This window comes from Geotrypetes seraphini, chromosome 10 (genome assembly GCF_902459505.1).
Source record: "Geotrypetes seraphini chromosome 10, aGeoSer1.1, whole genome shotgun sequence".
NCBI lineage: Eukaryota > Metazoa > Chordata > Amphibia > Gymnophiona > Dermophiidae > Geotrypetes > Geotrypetes seraphini.
In genome coordinates, this window is record NC_047093.1 from 100,257,725 (window position 1) to 100,275,759 (window position 18,035).

An 18,035-nucleotide genomic window follows, 5' to 3' on the forward strand; every position below is an offset into this window, starting at 1 on the left:
ATTGTATTTTATAAATCAAAGTTCTGGCTGCTGAACTAGAGATCTTCAGCTGGCAGGGCTTTGTTTATAAATGTTTATCAACAGAAAGTTTATAAAGAACATCAGTCTAATCTAATCTTTGGTTTATATACCGGGTCATCTCCCAGTGGAGCTCGACTCGGTTCACATATAATTAAGACTAGACTACATAGCAGAAAACATAGGAGAAGGAAGTACTAATTAAAAACTAAACTACATAAGGAAAGCATAAGAAAAATAACTATAATATTATCATTTCGTTGAGTCTGTAGTTAAACCATTTTAAAATTGCGAGAACAACAAAGTTTTCAGGAATTTACTAAATAATTGCAGCTGGCCTAAAAGCCTAATGGAGTAGGGAAGTTCATTCCAGATCTCTACAAACTTGAAAACAAAAGATCGACTGAGCTTCCCAGCAGATTTAATTCCCTTAAAGGAAGGGAAGGCTAACTTATATCTTTGTCTGTTTCTCAAATGGCAAAGTCTAAGGGTATTTCAACATAAGGGGACAAAAGGATCAAATATTTCAGAGAAGCATGAAGATTATGCATGCGCATTAAACTGGATCCTAAAGCAAACTGGGAGCCAGTGAAGCTTTATCAACAATGGGGATACATGATCATACTTTTGTTTCCCAAAAATGAGCTTAGCTGCAGTATTCTGTATTAACTGAAGTCGTTTTAGACTGCTCTGCTTAATGCCCAGATAAACTGAGTTACAATAATTTAGCTGAGAAAGCATAGTGGATTGTACCAATACTGAGAAATGTTCTTGATGGAATAGTGATCTGACCTTCCTCAATATGTGCAGACTAAAAAAACACTTTTTTGTCAAGGAATTTATCTGTTCATGAAATGTAAGTGATGAGTCCAAGATGACACCCAGGATTTTAGATGAAAAATCTATATGAAATGCGATACCTGTTTTTAATGTAACAGAGGAAGGGAGGTTTTCTAATTTTGGCCCAATCCAAAGCAATTTGGTTTTGGCAGCGTTCAGTTTCATTTGAATAGACAAAGCCCACAGTTGAAGTTTAGAAATACAGCAGTCTATACTAGGGACCAGGATGTTAAGATCAGGATCAACTTCTAATTAATGAAAATATCATCTGCATAGGTATATATAGTCTCTGCTAATGAAAGGCAAAAATTTTTCAGAGAAGTTATATATACATTAAACAAGACTGATGACAGCGGAGAGCCCTGAGGCAACCCACAGTTGGATTTCCAAGCATCTGGTAACTCTAGGTCCAGGAAGAAAGGAGAGAGGCAGCCACTACTGAAATGTTTTGGAGGCCTGATTAGCCATAACACTCTGTGGGTCTGAGTCAAGAATAGGTCGTCTTGTACCCACTCAGGCCCACCCATACTTATGCCATTGGCTCTATAGCTGGTGTAAGTAGTCACATCTAAAATATGCATTTATTTATTTAAAAACTTAATATACCGTCTGGAGTCACAGCGGTTTCAAATAAACATATATATATGCCCTATTAAGCAAATATTCTCTAAAAGAAAGTAAATGCCTACTTTCCTTTATAGAATGTCCTCCAAATAGTTACCTGCTTAGACCCTACATGTCGGCAGTGGCGTACCAAGGGGGGGCGTGGGGGCGGTCCGCCCCAGGTGCCAAGCCCTGAGGGGGTGCTTCCGGTCCGGTCCGGTTTCCCCCCCCCCTGACGTCAGAGGAGGGGCCGGACCGCGGCGGAGGAAACAGCCGAAGCAAGCAAAGATCGCTGGCATCATGCGATCTTGCTGCAGGCTGTTTCAGGAAAATGAAGCGTGGAGGCCGGGGGAATGAGCAGTGCTTCGTAGTGGTGGTGGTGGGGCCGAGCGGTCCTTCGAGGTAGTGGGGGGGGCAGCAGGACTTCAGGGTGGGGCGGGCAGACAGACCTTGTTGAGGGGGGGAAACAGGCCTTCAAGGGGGACAGGCAGGCCTTCGGGGGGGAGTGACAGGCCGTTGGGGGGGGGGGTGCAGGCCTTCGGGGGGGACAGAACTTCAAGGGAGGGCACAGGCCTTCTAGAGGGGGGTGTAGGCCTTCAGGGGGGTGCAGGCCTTCGGGGGTGGTGCAGGTCTTCAAGGGGGGGCAGGCTTTCGAGGGGGGTATAGGCCTTCGGGGGATGCAGGCCTTCGGGGGGTGCAGGTCTTCAAGGGGTGGGGGACAGGCCTTCAGGGGGGGCAAGCCTTCAAGTGGAACAGGCAGGCAGGCCTTCAAGGGGGGGACAGGCCTTCGAGGGGGGGGACAGGCCTTCAGGGGAGTGGGGGCCCTGGTGTAGAAGTACACGGAGGGAAGGGGGAGGAGTTCAAAGAGATGTGCATATGCCGGACTTTGGGTGGGAAGAAATAATGGGTCTGAAAATAGAGGAGAGAGAGAAAGAGATGATGGACATGGGTTTTAGGGAGGGAAGGAACAGAAAGGGAGAGAAGTTGGACACAAGGGATGGTGTGGAGGGGGGATAGAGATGCTGGTTAGGAGGGTAGTTGGGAAAAGAAAAGGAGAGATGGTGGACCCTGGGGTGGTGGGGAAGGAGGGAGAGCTGCTGGATGAAAGGGTAGTTAAGAAAAGGTGGATCTGTGCAGGGAGACAAAAAAAGAAAAGATGCCAGACATCCGGGGGAGAGAAGGGAAACGGAAGGGGAGGACAGAGATGGCAGATGGATGGTTAGCACGGAGAAAGAAGAAAGAAGGAGACCCTGGCAAGCAAGTTATCAGAAGACAACCAGAGCCTTGGACCAACAAGATTTGAAAAATAACCAGACAACAAAAAGGTAGAAAAACTAATTTTATTTTCTGTTTTGTGATTACAATATGTCAGATTTGAAATGTGTATCCTGCCAGAGCTGGTGTTAGACTGCAAACTTGAGCTAGGATTTAACAGAGAGAGGAAAAGTCCTTTTTGTTTCTTTATTTTATTTACACCACAGCGCCAGTGTGGTTAGGAGAAGCCAAAGGGGGGTGAAAAAGTTATAAAATAAACTCACCAGGATGTTTGAAAAAAACACCCAATTGGGCAGGAAAATCGAATCGATAAACCAATTCAATAGGCTGAATTGAATCGAAATTTTTTTTCCTGAATCTGGCAGCACCAGTTTGTGCTACTGTTTTAGACTTTAGGACCTGGGATTGGGGAGAGATGGCATCCTCAGTACTTTATAATGCAAGTGAAATGAGGATTTGGTCAGATTTTTGAAGGGTCTGCACTCTGCAGAAGAAAAATATTGTATAGGCCGGGGACATGAGACAGCAGGAAATGGGAACTTTTCTTCCTTCTATTTTTGTGAATGGAAAGGCTGAAAATGTCAGAGAGTTCAGTTAAAATATGTGCTTTATAATAATGTGTTTTATAAAGTTTATAGCATTGCTGGCCTACCCGGTGAGGTGTTCCTAGTGGTGGTGGTGGCAGCAGCGTGTCAATGTGTTGAGAGGAAGAGGTGATATGGGAAATTCTGCTGAGTAAACTCCGGGCCCATTTCCACCCCCCAGTTAGTCCACTCCATTCAACTGGTTCACACACTGAGTGGGTCTTTGGGTGTTGTTCCTGGGTGTTGTTTTGGGATCTCTTCCAGTGGTTTGTCAGCATCTCCTTCTGGTCCAAGGAAGGAAACTTTATTAACCTTAGCACTGACCTACAGAATATGTTTGTAACAGCGCTGCTTGTGTGGCATTAGTCTATGTAGTGATTGAAAGAAAAAACCAGACCTTTGTACATTTTTGCACTATATGGTGGGTGTATGAGGAGATTCACATTTCCTGCACAGCTAAGTCCGTGTGAAGTTACCTTGTGCTGTATTTGACATCTAGCAAAGTCTCTGTTTGGAAGGAAAGATCTCAGCTTAAAAATGAAGTGGCCAGAAGTTATGGTAAAAGCAGATAGCGTAGCTGGTTTTAAGAAAGGTTTGGACAAATTCCTGGAGGAAAAGTCCATAGTCTGTTATTAAGACATGGGGGAAACATCTGCTTGCCCTGGATCGGTAGCATGGAATGTTGCTACTCTTTGGGTTTTGACCAGGTACTAATGACCTGGATTGGCTTCCATGAGAATGGGTTACTGGGCATGATGGACCATTGGTCTGACCCAGTTAGGCTATTCTTATGTTATGTTCTCATCTGTAGGGGCCTTTGTTTTCACTTCTTATTTTAATGTATTTTTTTTCTGAGAACTTATCAGTGTTTTTTATAATGGGAACAAAAATGGAAGAGAATTAATGTGTGTGGAATGGGGGGGGGGTAACTAATTTCTTCAGCTAAATAATTCAATCCACCTCAACCAGACATAGGAGAACTCACGCACCATTCACACACCCTCCAACCAAAAACGTCAAAAGAAAAAAACAGTTCGACAATCTCCTAGCCATTCGAGCTGCAACACTCGACCCCCAATTCTACAACCTATTGACCTCGACCGCAAACTACAAAACTTTCAAAAAAGAAATAAAAACCCTTCTATTCAAAAAACACATAAAACCGAACTAACACAATCAGAACTGTCCCAAGCATCACCTGCAACTACTCCATATGTACTTCTGATGTCATGACAATTCAGACATAATTTATGTTATGTTATGGTATGTTTGGAATAATGGTTACATATATGAGGTTCAATAAAAGAAAATTTTCACTACCTGTTTCTATTATGACCATTTATTCAGTTTCATGGTTATTACAAAAAATATTTTTTTACATGGGGGGGGGGTGTCAAAAAATTATGGGCCCCGGGTGCCACATACCCTAGGTACGCCACTGCATGTCGGTGCCCTTTATAGAACTGCCCTGTAAGTATTTACTGAGTGGTCTGCTTTTCATGAGATTTTGCAGCTGTGCTTGAAAATCTTGTGAAACTCGGCATCCCAACTAGCTGCTTGGTAAGACTGCAATCTTTGTCAAAAATCTCTTCTATGTACAACTACGAGCAGAAGGGAAAACAAGCATTGCAGTTGCTCACAATAAGTGAACGTTAACTGATCAACTGGATAATTGGGTATATGTAACCATGCAAGGCCTAATAACACATGGTTCCAAACTTGAAAAACACCCTAGCCTCTACCGGCAACCAATGAAGGTGTAATATGATCTGGGGTTTTCCCAAATTAAACATTAAATGCATGGCAGTATTTTGTACAATACGTAATCTTTGAAAATGTTTACGATAATCTGCCAAATGTAGTATATTGCAATAGTCCAAAATACTCAACACTGATGATTGTACCAATAACCTGAATGGAGTAACATTGAAGTATGATCTAATTGTTTGTAGTTTCCATGATGTAAAGAAGCTTTTTTGAACTAGAACATCAATGTGATTGATCACTCATGGATAGATTTTTTTAAATCAAAATATACACCTAAAATCCTGATTGTTTGGGTAATAGGGTACGACACTCCATTCAGAGTCGAATGTTCTTCTGTACGTTTGGTAGGAGATGCAAAGCAAAATGTAGTTTTATCTGGTTAAGCTTTCATTTAAAATCCCTCATCCAATAATCTACAGTCTGAAAAACCTTTGAAATTAACTGAGAAGCTGATGAAAGATTAGAAAACATAGGAATTACTAAAGTTATGTCTTCTGCATAACTAAAAAAATTGATATCAAAATTTGATCATCTTGAACTCAAGCAGGCAAGATAAATATTGAAAAAATACTGGGGAAAGAGGGGATCCTTGATGAACTCCACAAGGATTACTCCAAGTATCTGACAAGACCCCATTAAAACTGACTTGATAAGTATGTAAATAAATAAATCAGAGTGTATATAATATGAAAACTGTTTTTATTGTAACCACAGAAAGACAGCATAGAAAAATCCTAAATTAGTTTCCACTCTTTTCTTTCCAGGAGACACGGGAGAATGAGGAGAATAAGGAATGAGTAATTATAGTCAATTTTTTTAAATACTGATAAAGTTGGAGGGTTTTTTTTATAAATACTTTTGCCCTTGAATAAAAGTCTGACCCCTAGTGGTAGTACTGTGAGACTACTACTATGAGTTATCACTGCCCTTTTGGAACCCTGTGCTAGACGGGGCCCACTAGCAACCTAGGATCATCTTGGGATAAGTTCTAGGGGTGGATGGAGAGCCAGGGGGCCACAGGATTGAGGAGCAGGGGGAGGGGTGTAATTATAAAATGATTCACTATATTGGGCAAACTGAAGCTCTATCAAGCCCTATATCCTGTTTCAAATAAACGTTGACAAATCAGGTCACAAGTACCTGGAAAGACCCAAAGAGTAAAACAGATTCTATTATTTTATGCTGCTGATCCCAGAAATAATCAGTGGATTTTCCCAAGTACATCTTAAGGACAGTTTATGGACTTTTCTTTAGGATCATTTTCAATCGAATTCCAGAACTTAAATTACAGATTGGATTGGATTGGGGAGTCAAAAGAGATAAGAATCGAGGGCATCAGGGGATCGAGACTATCTGATGGGATTGTTTCTGGAACCCAGTGGTTTGTAGGAACCAAGTGGGGGAATGGAGAGATCAGGGGAGGGAAACAGATTCAGTGACCCTGAAGCTGTGCAGGTGCTGGTCAGTATTCAGGTAGCAGACACCCACCTAGTTAAGCACAGAAAGATAGGCTAACGTTTGTGCAGTTTTGTCTGGCCACTTAGCTATGTGGGCACCAACCCAGAATATGGCCTTTGCCTGCATAAGTGCCAGCTCTTTTCCGTATATGGCCTGTGTAGTCTGAGCTTGTAGTTAAGAGCAGAATTTCAGCAGCTGGTCCGCTCAGTGGGCCTAAGTGGGCAGGAGACTCTGAATAGTGACTTCATAGTGATTCTTCCAGTGTCCAGTACAGTGGATTCTGGAGAACTGAAAAACAAAATGCCCTTAAGAAAAGGATTTAATAGAATCATTGGTGACTGGGATATTTGAAGCTTCGGTGCAAATAAGGTAAACAGGCAAAGTACTGGGCAGACTAGATGGGCCTTTAATTTTGACTGATATCTTTCTTGGGCTATATTTGATTATAATTTATTTTGCCTATTATACTTAAAATAATCTGTTTTGTTATCTGCTTTATTATATTCAGACTGAAAAGAATGTGGCGGAATATGCGTGCCTGTTTTACATGTCAGTGAAAGGGCGTTCAATAATTTATCTACCTCAGTAGGAAAGGAAAGAGTTTTCAAAAATAGCTCCATCGACTTTTCCTGCAATGACTTTAACCCCTTCCAACCAGGACATTACAGCTTCCTTGACGTCTTCATCACTTGAAAACCGCTGTTCATGGAGAGATTTCTTCAAAACACGGAACAGGAAATAATCCGAGGGAGCCAGGTCAGGACTGTAGGGTGGATGGCTCAGCTGCTGAAACCCACATTCTCAGATGGCAGCATGTACACTGGCGCATTGTCGTTAAGAAGCAGCACACCTGCTGTGAGATTTACTCATCTTTTCTCCTTGATTGACTTTTATAAAGTGACCATTGTGTTGGCGTAACTCTCCCCAGTTATGGTTATCTTGTGTGGCATGAACTCCAGAATCAAAAATCCATCATCCCAGAAGACAGTTGCCATGACTTTGCCTGCAGATTTCTCTGTTTTGAACATTTTGGGGGTGGGGGATGACTTGTGCTTCCACTGCATTGGAAAAAAATTCACTTGGTCTTCACAGAGCACATCCAAGTTCTCTTGACAGCATTGGAGCCTCTAAGCCTTCTGTCATGGCGTCATCATTCTTGGAACGCATCTTGCATTAACCTTGGACATGTCCAACTTTTCATGAATTATTTTCTAAACTGTACCTGCCAAGATGCCCACTTCTTCAGCTATTTGGGAAATCTTAACTCGTCTGTCAAACAAAATTAAATCCTCAATTTTCTTGCATACTTCTGTGGAAGTTGCTCCAACAGGCGTCCAGTGTGAGGGCCATCTTCAATGGGTTCTCTACCCGCACTTACATTGCTTGCTCCAAAATATTACTTTATTGAAAATGGATCAGACTCACCAAAAACTGCAGTCATGCGTTCATGGATCTCCTTTGGCTTTTTCCCTCCTTTTGTGAGAAATTTTATCACTGAACTGTGTGCATGAGGACTCTTTTGACATCCTGTCTCTTGGAATGTTAGACTCACACTGAGACACAACTGTGCATGAATAACCTTGAGACATGTCACATGTTATATGCCCCTCTTTCAATGGAAATTTACCTGCCTCAAGCATGGAAGGCTTGCACAGGCTGTATGTCTAAGGTTGTGAGTGATTTGTGGTTCTGATATGACTGTCTTTGCTTATAGAATATTATATGGATGTGTGCTGGTGTGTCATTTCGGTGTCCATGTGAGTGTGTCTCCTCTTGTTCAAATCTGAACTCTCTCTTCGTTTGCAGGGCCGCCATCAGAAATTTCTGGGCCCCTTACTGAGCAATCCTATTGGGCCCCCCACGCACCCCTTCCCCCTTCCCCGACCCCCCCTTCTTCCATGGGCCAAATATACACATACTTTTCTCTGTCGCCGCACTCTTTGACCAAAAGATTTGTAAGCCTGCAACCACGTCAAGGTAGACTCTTTCAGCAGGGCCCTAACCTAACCTAAACTAATCTATACCTATCTATTCTAAACTAACATATGTCTAATACTGAACTAATAACAAACTAACAAACATCTGTATAATAAATAACTAATAAATAATAGTGCTAGTAGCTATAATTCACTTTTGAATGTAAAATCTCAGTTAAGGATTTCTTTTGACCTTTGTAGGCCAGAAGTAGATCACAATTGCATAATATTTTTTGTAACAAGTATTAAATGTGTTTTTATAAATACTGTAAGCTTAATAAATATATCTGAAAAAACTACACATCTGAGCGCATATCTGAACATACACATCTGTATGATCCCATCCTCCTCAGCTTGCCTATAGCGGCATCATGCATGTTAAAAATGTACGATATGTTGATATGTGCACCTTCCTTCTTCCCATCCATCCTCCTCAGCCTGTCCTTACACATCCACAGCTGCATGTTAATGATGATGTATATGTTATGATGATAAATAAGTGCATATGAGCACATCATTAACATGCAGCTATGGATGAATATATAATGATGTTATGAGTGTGCACCTCTTCCTTCCCATCCTCCTCAGCATGTCACATACAGCATGTTACATTACATAGACTTTGTGTAATGTAACATGCTGTATGTGACATGCTAAGGAGGATGGGAAGGAAGAGGTGCACACTCATAACATCATTATATATTCATGAATCAATCTGATAATCATCACCACCAGGCTGTGTGTGTTATGGGATGGAGGAAGAAAGGTGCATGGGATGGAGGAAGAAAGGTGCATGTTTAAATTGATCACTGCCTTACTAGTTCTGCAGCTCCTCGTGCTGCTCCTCTCGTCCTGTCCTCCTAGAGACGTGGTGACGTCATCCGGCCGACCTGCTCTCGCAGATTCAGTGGCAGGCAAGTGATGTGTCTCCTGAATGGCTAGGCACCCTAAGCCCAAGCCAATCGGAGTGGAGACAGGGTGGGCCTTGGTGAAGGAGTCAGGAGACGAGAGGCACGCACCTAGTATATCGCCGACTGCGGCCGTGGGCCAGGTAGACGGATCCACTTTTGTCCGGGGGGGTGCTATCAGGAAATCGGCAGGGGACAAAAAAAAGTATGACAGCAGTTTTATTGTTTATTGTTGTGCACAGCAGAAGCATAATACAGGAATTTGTGCTATGGTGGCCTAGGACAGTGTTCTTCAACCTTTTTACACTCGTGGACCGGCAGAAAAAAAAGAATTATTTTCTGGAGAGCAGAAAGCAGCCGCGTGCAAGGAGAGGGAAGCGGCAGTGGCCTTGGAGAGGAGAGAGCTGAGGTAGCCGGGAGAGGAGGAGGTCAGCGGCGAGGAGTGGGCAACGGCGAGAGTTAGCTCCGCCCACCCGTGTCACCGGCCGCGTCACCGCCTGAGTCAGCACCCGGGCTCCCCCTTAAGAGAAGGGGGGCCGCGGCGCGAAGAGAGCAGAAAGCAGCCCCGTGCAAGGAGAGGGAAGCGGCAGCGGCCTTGGAGAGGAGAGAGCTGAGGTAGCCGGGAGAGGAGGAGGTCAGCGGCAGCGGTGAGGAGCGGGCAGCGGTGAAAGTTAGCTCCGCCCACCCGCGTCACCAGCCGCGTCACCACCTGAGTCAGCACCCGGGCTCCCCCTTAAGAGAAAGGGGGCCAAAGGCGCGCGGCCATTCGGCACACGGCGAAGGCGAGCGGCAAAGGCGCTCGCCTTAGCGAGAGCGCCTTTGCGAAGGGCCTTGAGAAGGGCCGAGAAAGGACAGCCAAGGACTCCAGAATACCAGGTAAGGAAGAAGCGAGCACACACAAGTAGAAAACACACAATAAGACTCACACAAAACAGGAAAGGATAAAGAAGCAGCAGGCTCCGGGGACAAGAAAGAGGCCCAAGGGAGGATAACAGATCCACCAAGACAAAAAGCGACAGAAGAAGTAGACAGGAAAGAGCCAAGCACAGGAGAGAGTACAGCGCCCGCCCGCATAAAGACATAAGACAGGGGAGAGAGCATCTAGTGGACTGCGAAGAAGGAGAAATGGAAGCAGCAGGAACCCGGAGGAGCTTCCCAGTGTACTGCACGGAGTGTCATATGTATGACTACCTTCCCTCGGGAAGGCAGGCATACGTATGCAGTCGGTGTCAGGAACTGGAAAGCCTGAAGAAAGAAGTTGGTCGACTGCAGTGCAGGGTTCAAGAGCTGGAGGGCCTCCACATCTCGGAAGCACCGTTCAAGACAACTGAAGACCCCGCAGGAGAGAGCCACATCGAGGATCAAGTAAGGGAGCTTGAAAGATTCATCGAGGAGGCCTACAGGCAGGTAGAAGAGCAGGATCAGCAGCAGCGCTGGAGCGAGGAAGCTACGCCCACACGAGATGGAGGACAGGGACCAACAGACGGAAGACAGGAACCAACAGACACCAAGGATGAAGGACCTCATGGAAGAATCGAGCAAGCAGAGGGCACGAAGAGTCGCCGGTACCCTGAAAGAGAAGTACTGAACCACACAGAGGATACAGACTTGAGACCAGGGAGGAACCTGAAGAAGGGGAAATCTGCAGTCATATTTGGAGACTCAATCCTGAGAGACGTGGACAGTCACATAGCAGGAGGGAGAGAAGATCGGCTAGTGAAAGAGGAAGGAACTCTTGATCATATGTTATTTCATTGTACTCTAGTCCGCTCTTTTTGGACCTACGTCTGGAACACCATACAATCTATTACTAACTGCTCAGAAGAAATCTCTATAGACATTATAATCCTTCGCTCTCAACACCCATGTTTCACACAATCAAATTGTCCACCTAAACTCATTGATACCATGTTGGTGACTGCCCTCATGCACATTCTAAAAAATTGGAAATCACCCTCGCTATTAGATTATACCTATTGGTGGAACTCTGAGTATGTATCATAGATTTGAATCCTACGCATATGAGAAGAGAGTTACATTCCGAACCTGCATGAACTTGAAATACAACAAATCTCCATGGTCATTCTTAGATTCCTATGTACGCTCATCTTCTTAGACACTCCTGTTATCCTTTTCTTCTCCTCTCTTCTCTCTTTCATTTTTCTTTCCTTTTTTCTTTACTGCTCTCTCTTATCTTTATCTTATATATCCCTTACATACATTTTTAATAATTGGAGCCTTTGCTCCTATACAGTTAAACATAAATTTATATATTTTATATACAGAAAGCTTTATTTTGTTTCTATGTACTTTAAATGATTCTTGTATCCTTTAAAATACTTAATTAAAACTATTGAACTGAAAAAAAAAAAAAAAAAAAAAGAAGATCGGCTAGTGACCTGTCTCCCAGGAGCAAGAACGAAGGACATCACTGACAGAATCGAGAGGATCCTGGACGGAGCAGAAACAGAAGAGACAGCAGTGATAATCCACGTGGGAACAAATGATGTCAACAGGAGAAATTACAGCAGGACTACGCTAACTGAACAGTTCAAGAACCTAGGAAGGAAACTGAAGCTGAGGACACAGAAGATAGCATTCTCAGAGATTCTGCCAGTACCGAGGGCAGACGTGAAGAGGCAGACTGAGCTACAAGCAATAAACGCATGGTTGAGGAGATGGTGCAAAGAAGAAGGATTCCTTTTTGTGAGGAACTGGACAACTTTTTTGGGGAAGAACAAGCTCTTCAGGAGGGACGGACTACACCTGAGCACGGCAGGAACGAGGCTGCTAGCAAACAACGTCAAGAAAGGAATTGAACAGGCTTTAAACTGAGAAGAAGGGGAAAGCCGACATTCGATCTGACGTCGACGGTTCGGACAAGAGTATCCAAAGGAGATACTGAGCAGGAAAAATGCTTGGAACAAACAAGAGACGAACAACAGAAACTGTTGACCAACAAGAGGGGCAAACAGATAAAATTAGAGGAACAGGAGAAATCGGAAAATCAGGTTGCGGACGAAAAGGATGTATCAAAAAACGAGGAAGAAAAGAACAGAAATCAGGGACTGGCGGCCAAAATAGGGGATGGCAAAAGGAGCAAAACACATAAAAAACAAGCAGAGAAAAGAAAAGACCCGGACTTAAATTGTTTGTACGCAAATGCAAGGAACCTAAAGTACAAAATGGGAGAGTTAGAAGTCAAAGCCAAAAAAGAGGACCTAGACATCATTGGAATAACGGAAACATGGTGGAACGAGGATAACCAATGGGACGTAGTACTGCCAGGGTACAAACTCTATAGAAGAGACAGGACTCACAAGAAGGGTGGAGGAATAGCACTATACATAAAAGACACCATTCCCTTATCCGCAGTGGATATAGAACCAAAGGCGGAAGGATTGGAGTCATGGGTTAAATTACCGGGAAAAAATGGCCTTGACATAAGATTGGGTCTATACTATCGTCCACCTGGACAAACGGAAGCAAACGACAAAGATCTGGCAGCAGAATTGAGGCGGGAAGGCAACAACAGGAACGTGACAGTAATGGGGGATTTTAACTACCCCGGGATAAACTGGAGTATTGGAAACTCCAACTGTGCAAGGGAAACAGAATTCTTAGAGGCTGTGAGGGACTGCTTTATGGATCAGCTTGTCAAGGAACCAACAAGAGGGAATGCCACTCTTGACCTAATCCTCAACGGACTAGGGGGACCAGCAAAGGAAGTGGAAATAGTAGGACCACTAGGAAACAGCGATCACAACATGATCCAGTACAAATTAGAAGTAGGTACAGCAAAAGGGAAAAGAACCACTGCGACAACGTTCAACTTCAAAAAGGGGAACTATGATGCTATGAGAGAAATGGTAAGAAAAAAACTCAGAAAAAGCTCAAGAAAAGCAGAAACCGTAGAGCAAGCCTAAGTGCACAGTGCAAGAAGCGCAACATATGTACATCCCCAGATTTAGAAAAGGGTGCAAAAAAAACCGAGCAAAAGATCCCGCATGGATAAACAATGAGGTGAAGAAAGCGATAGGAGACAAGAAAAAATCATTCTGGAAATGGAAAAAGGACCAAACTAGGAGAACTGGAAAGAACACAGGAAGAGCCAAAAAGAGTGTCATCAAGTGGTTAGGAGAGCGAAAAGAGAATACGAAGAGAGGCTGGCCAGGGAGGCAAAAAACTTCAAATCGTTCTTCAGATATGTTAAAGGGAAGCAACCGGCAAGGGAGGAAGTAGGACCTTTGGATGATGGAGACAGAAAGGGAGTGATAAAAGAGGAAAAAGAGGTAGCCAACAGGTTAAACAAATTTTTCTCGTCAGTCTTCACAAGCGAGGACACATCCGGTGTACCAGAACCTGACGTGATCTTCCATGGAGACCAAGAAGAAAAACTGTCAACAATAGAAGTGAGCCATGAGGATGTCCTCCAACAGATAGATAGATTGAAAAGCGACAAATCGCCAGACCCGGATGGCATCCACCCTAGGGTACTAAAAGAACTAAGAAATGAGATAGCGGAAATACTCCAACGAGTTTGCAACCTATCCTTGAAAACTGGAGAGATCCCGGAGGACTGGAAGATAGCAAATGTTACACCTATCTTTAAAAAGGGGTCAAGAGGAGACCCGGGAAACTATAGGCCGGTAAGTTTGACATCGGTTACGGGCAAGATGGTAGAAGCACTGATAAAGTACAGCATCTGTGAGCACATCGAAAAAAATGGGCTGATGAAAGCGAGCCAACATGGCTTCTGCAAGGGAAGATCGTGCCAAACAAACTTACTGCACTTCTTTGAGGGGGTAAACAGTCAGTTGGACAAAGGGGAACCCATAGACATCATTTACCTCGACTTCAAAAAGGCCTTTGACAAGGTACTCCATGAGCGGCTACTTAGGAAGCTGTGGAACCACGGGGTGGAAGGGGACGTGCACAGATGGGTCAAACACTGGTTGGCAGGCAGAAGACAGAGGGTTGGAGTGAAGGGTCACTACTCAGGCTGGAAGAAAGTCATGAGCGGAGTTCCGCAGGGGTCTGTACTCGGACCGCTGCTGTTCAATGTATTTATAAATGACCTGGAAACGGGGACGAAGTGTGAAGTTATCAAATTTGCGGATGACACTAAACTCTGTAGAAGGGTTAGAAATGCGGAAGAGTGTGAGGACCTACAAAGGGACCTAAACAAACTGGAGGAGTGGGCGAATAAATGGCAGATGGACTTCAATGTAGGGAAATGCAAGGTCATGTATATAGGGAGAAAGAACCCGATGTTCAGCTACCAAATGGGGGGATTAGTATTAGAGGGAAGTAACCTTGAAAGAGATTTGGGTGTACTGGTGGACACAACAATGAAGTCAACAGCACAATGTGCAGCAGCTGCGAAGAAGGCAAACAGAATGTTGGGTATTATTAAGAAGGGTATTACGACCAGAACGAGAGAAGTCATTCTGCTGTTGTATCGGGCAATGGTGTGCCCGCACCTGGAGTACTGTGTTCAGTATTGGTCACCGTACCTTAAGAAGGATATGGCAATACTTGAGAGGGTCCAGAGGAGAGCGACACGAATGATTAAGGGCATGGAAAACCTTTCATACACTGAAAGATTGGAGAGATTGGGGCTCTTCTCCCTGGAAAAGCGGAGACTCAGAGGAGACATGATAGAGACCTACAAGATCATGAAGGGCATAGAGAGAGTAGAGAGGGACAGATTTTTCAAACTTTCAAAACATAAAAGAACAAGAGGGCATTCGGAAAAGTTGGAAGGAGACAGATTCAAAACGAATGCTAGGAAGTTTTTCTTTACCCAGCGTGTGGTGGACACCTGGAATGCGCTTCCAGAGGACGTAATAGGACAGAGTACGGTACTGGAGTTCAAGAAAGGATTGGACAATTTCCTGCTGGAAAAAGGGATAGAGGGGTATAGTTAGAGGGCTACTGCACAGGTCCTGGACCTGTTGGGCCGCCGCGTGAGCGGACTGCTGGGCGCGATGGACCTCGGGTCTGACCCAGTGGAGGCATTACTTATGTTCTTATGTTCTTATGGACCAGCAAATTACTAGGACTAAAATTTAAAAAACCCATTTCCGCCCCATCTCTGTGAGCTCAGTCCCCACAAATCATCTGATCCCTTCCACACAAGCCTCAGTTATGATTTTATATTGAATGTATTTTATTAAAGTATAAAATAAAAAGAAACAATATTCTGTACAATTGTCATTTTATAAATACAAATAATTCAGAGCAAGGATCAACAAAACCCCTGTCTCCCCTCTTCACATATATCCCCTCTACTATCAAGAAAACTGAACAAGCCAAATTATTACAGAATGCTACACAGAAATATCATGCTAACAGAATACTGCAGGAATAGTTTTAGGGGAGTGCAACTAGGGTAACTGCCCCCTGGTCAGAGAGCGCCCTAAGCCAGCTGGAAGCTAAAGAAGCTCTGCCTGGGTTTTGCAGTCCCCAGTTATGTCTAACACCAGCTCTAGCAGGATATATATTTCAAATCTGATATATTCTAATCACAAAATAGAAATAAAATTATTTTTTTCTACCTTTTGTCGTCTCTGGTTTCTGCTTTCAATCTTCTTTTCACTCTCTTCCTTCCAGTGCCTGCCCTCTCCGTCTCTTCAATCCAGCATCTGCCCCTTCCATCCACTGTCTGTTCTCTCCCCCTTCCATATAGTATCTGTCTTCTTTCTATGCCCCTCTCCCCTTTCCATCCAGCTTGTGCCCCCTCTCTCCTTTTTACATGATTCATTCCAGCTTCACTGCTCTCTTCATTTTTATCTCTCCTACACCAAATCTATCATCGTTGTCCCTCTCTGCTTATTTTTCTGCTGACCCCTTCCTATCATCAATCTCTCTACTTTCTCATGCCTGTGGTCTCCCCTTCCCCTCCTCTAATCTCTCTGCCAGCTGTTTCCTTCCTTTTTTCATTCTCCCTTCCCTCCTCCTCCTGTCCAGCAGTAACTCTCTTCCCTTCCTCCCCTCCCAGCAGCATCTCTCCTTCTCCCTCTCCAGTAGCAGCTGTCCCTTTTTTTTTCCTTGCCCACAAGCTTCCCTCCAGGTCCAGTAGCAGCTGTCCCTTTTTTTCCCTTGCCTAGCAGCTTCCCAGACTCCTTTCCCTCCTCCCCTCCCAGCAGCATCTTTCCTTCTCCCTCTCCAGTAGCAGCTGTCCCTGTTTCCCCTTGCTCAGCAGCTTCCCAGACTCCAATAGTGGCTTTCTCCCCTCCCAGCAGCTCTCCTTACTTCCCAGCGCAGCGATTCAGGAAGGCAGTCTCGGGTCCTTTGTTGGGTCGCACCGCCTCTGAGGAAAGAGGAAGTTGCATCATCAGAGGCAGCCGCGACTCAGCAAAAGCCCCGAGGCTGCCTTCGTGAATCGCTGCGCTGGGAAGTAAAGGAGAGCTGCAGAGAGGGGAGAAAGCCACTGTCGGAGGCTCCCCAAGATCTCTCTGGCCCAGCGCAGACTTCAGCTGTTGATCTTGCTGGCCCTGCGCGGACCGGCAGGAAATTGAAGGGAGTCAATCTTGCCGGCCCTGTGCGGACCGGCAAAAATTTCCTGCGGACCGCCACCGGTCTGCGGACCGGCGGTTGAAGAACTGTGGCCTAGGACCCTGGGGGAGCCCGGGCCCCTGAATGCAGGACTGGTAGTACTGCCCTGATGGGGGCCCTGTTCGTTTGTATCGGTGGGTGTATAGGTATCTGTCTCCTCTGGTTCTGATCCAACTCTGTTCTTGCCTGAGATGTGTATATGAATATGTGCATCGGTTTCTGTATTTGTGTGCATCTCCTCGAGTTCTAATCCCAGCTCTGTCTCTTCACACAGGCAGGAACGGCTGGGGCTTCACTGACAACACTGAGGCCTTTTTATGGTTTCCAGCTGTACTCCAATATGCGGCTTTCCCTCAGTAACCTTAAGTGCCTCCTGTCACCATAGCCATCCACTGCCACTACCTCCTGGCGGCATCTGTCTATATCTTCTTCATGTTCTTCTCCATGGTGAGTACTAAGGCATAGAGATTTTTTAAAAATCCTACTTTGAGAGGTCACTGAGAGAATGACAGGCAGAGTTGGAAGGCCAACTGATTGGAGAAGATCGCTGAGGTACAGGGAGATAAAGTTATTCACTCGGGGGTCACACAGCGAATAATGGAAAGAGATGGATTAGTACTTAGGCACAGGCAGATAAAGTGATCACGTTTGATCATGCTTAAATCTAGGAAGCTAAACTTTGAACCCTTAGATTTCGATCTGCCACTCTTCTGAAGGGGCTAAATTTAGTGCAGTGTAGTGGTGGAATAGAATGGGCAACGTTGAGGGATTTACTTGTCTTTTAAGAAGTACAAAGATGAGGGGACACACCACAAAGTTAGTAATACGCAATTATACAACAAACTAGAGAAAATATTTTTCATAGAAAACATAGAAAAAGCGGCAGAAAAGGGATATAGCCCACCAAGTCTGCCCATTCCAAGTATCCCCCCCCTGAATTTACTCCCTTAAAGATCCCACAAGAGTATCCCATTTTTTCTTAAAATCCGTCACGCTGCTGGCCTTTATCACTTGGAGTGGGAGTCTGTTCCAATGATCCACCACTC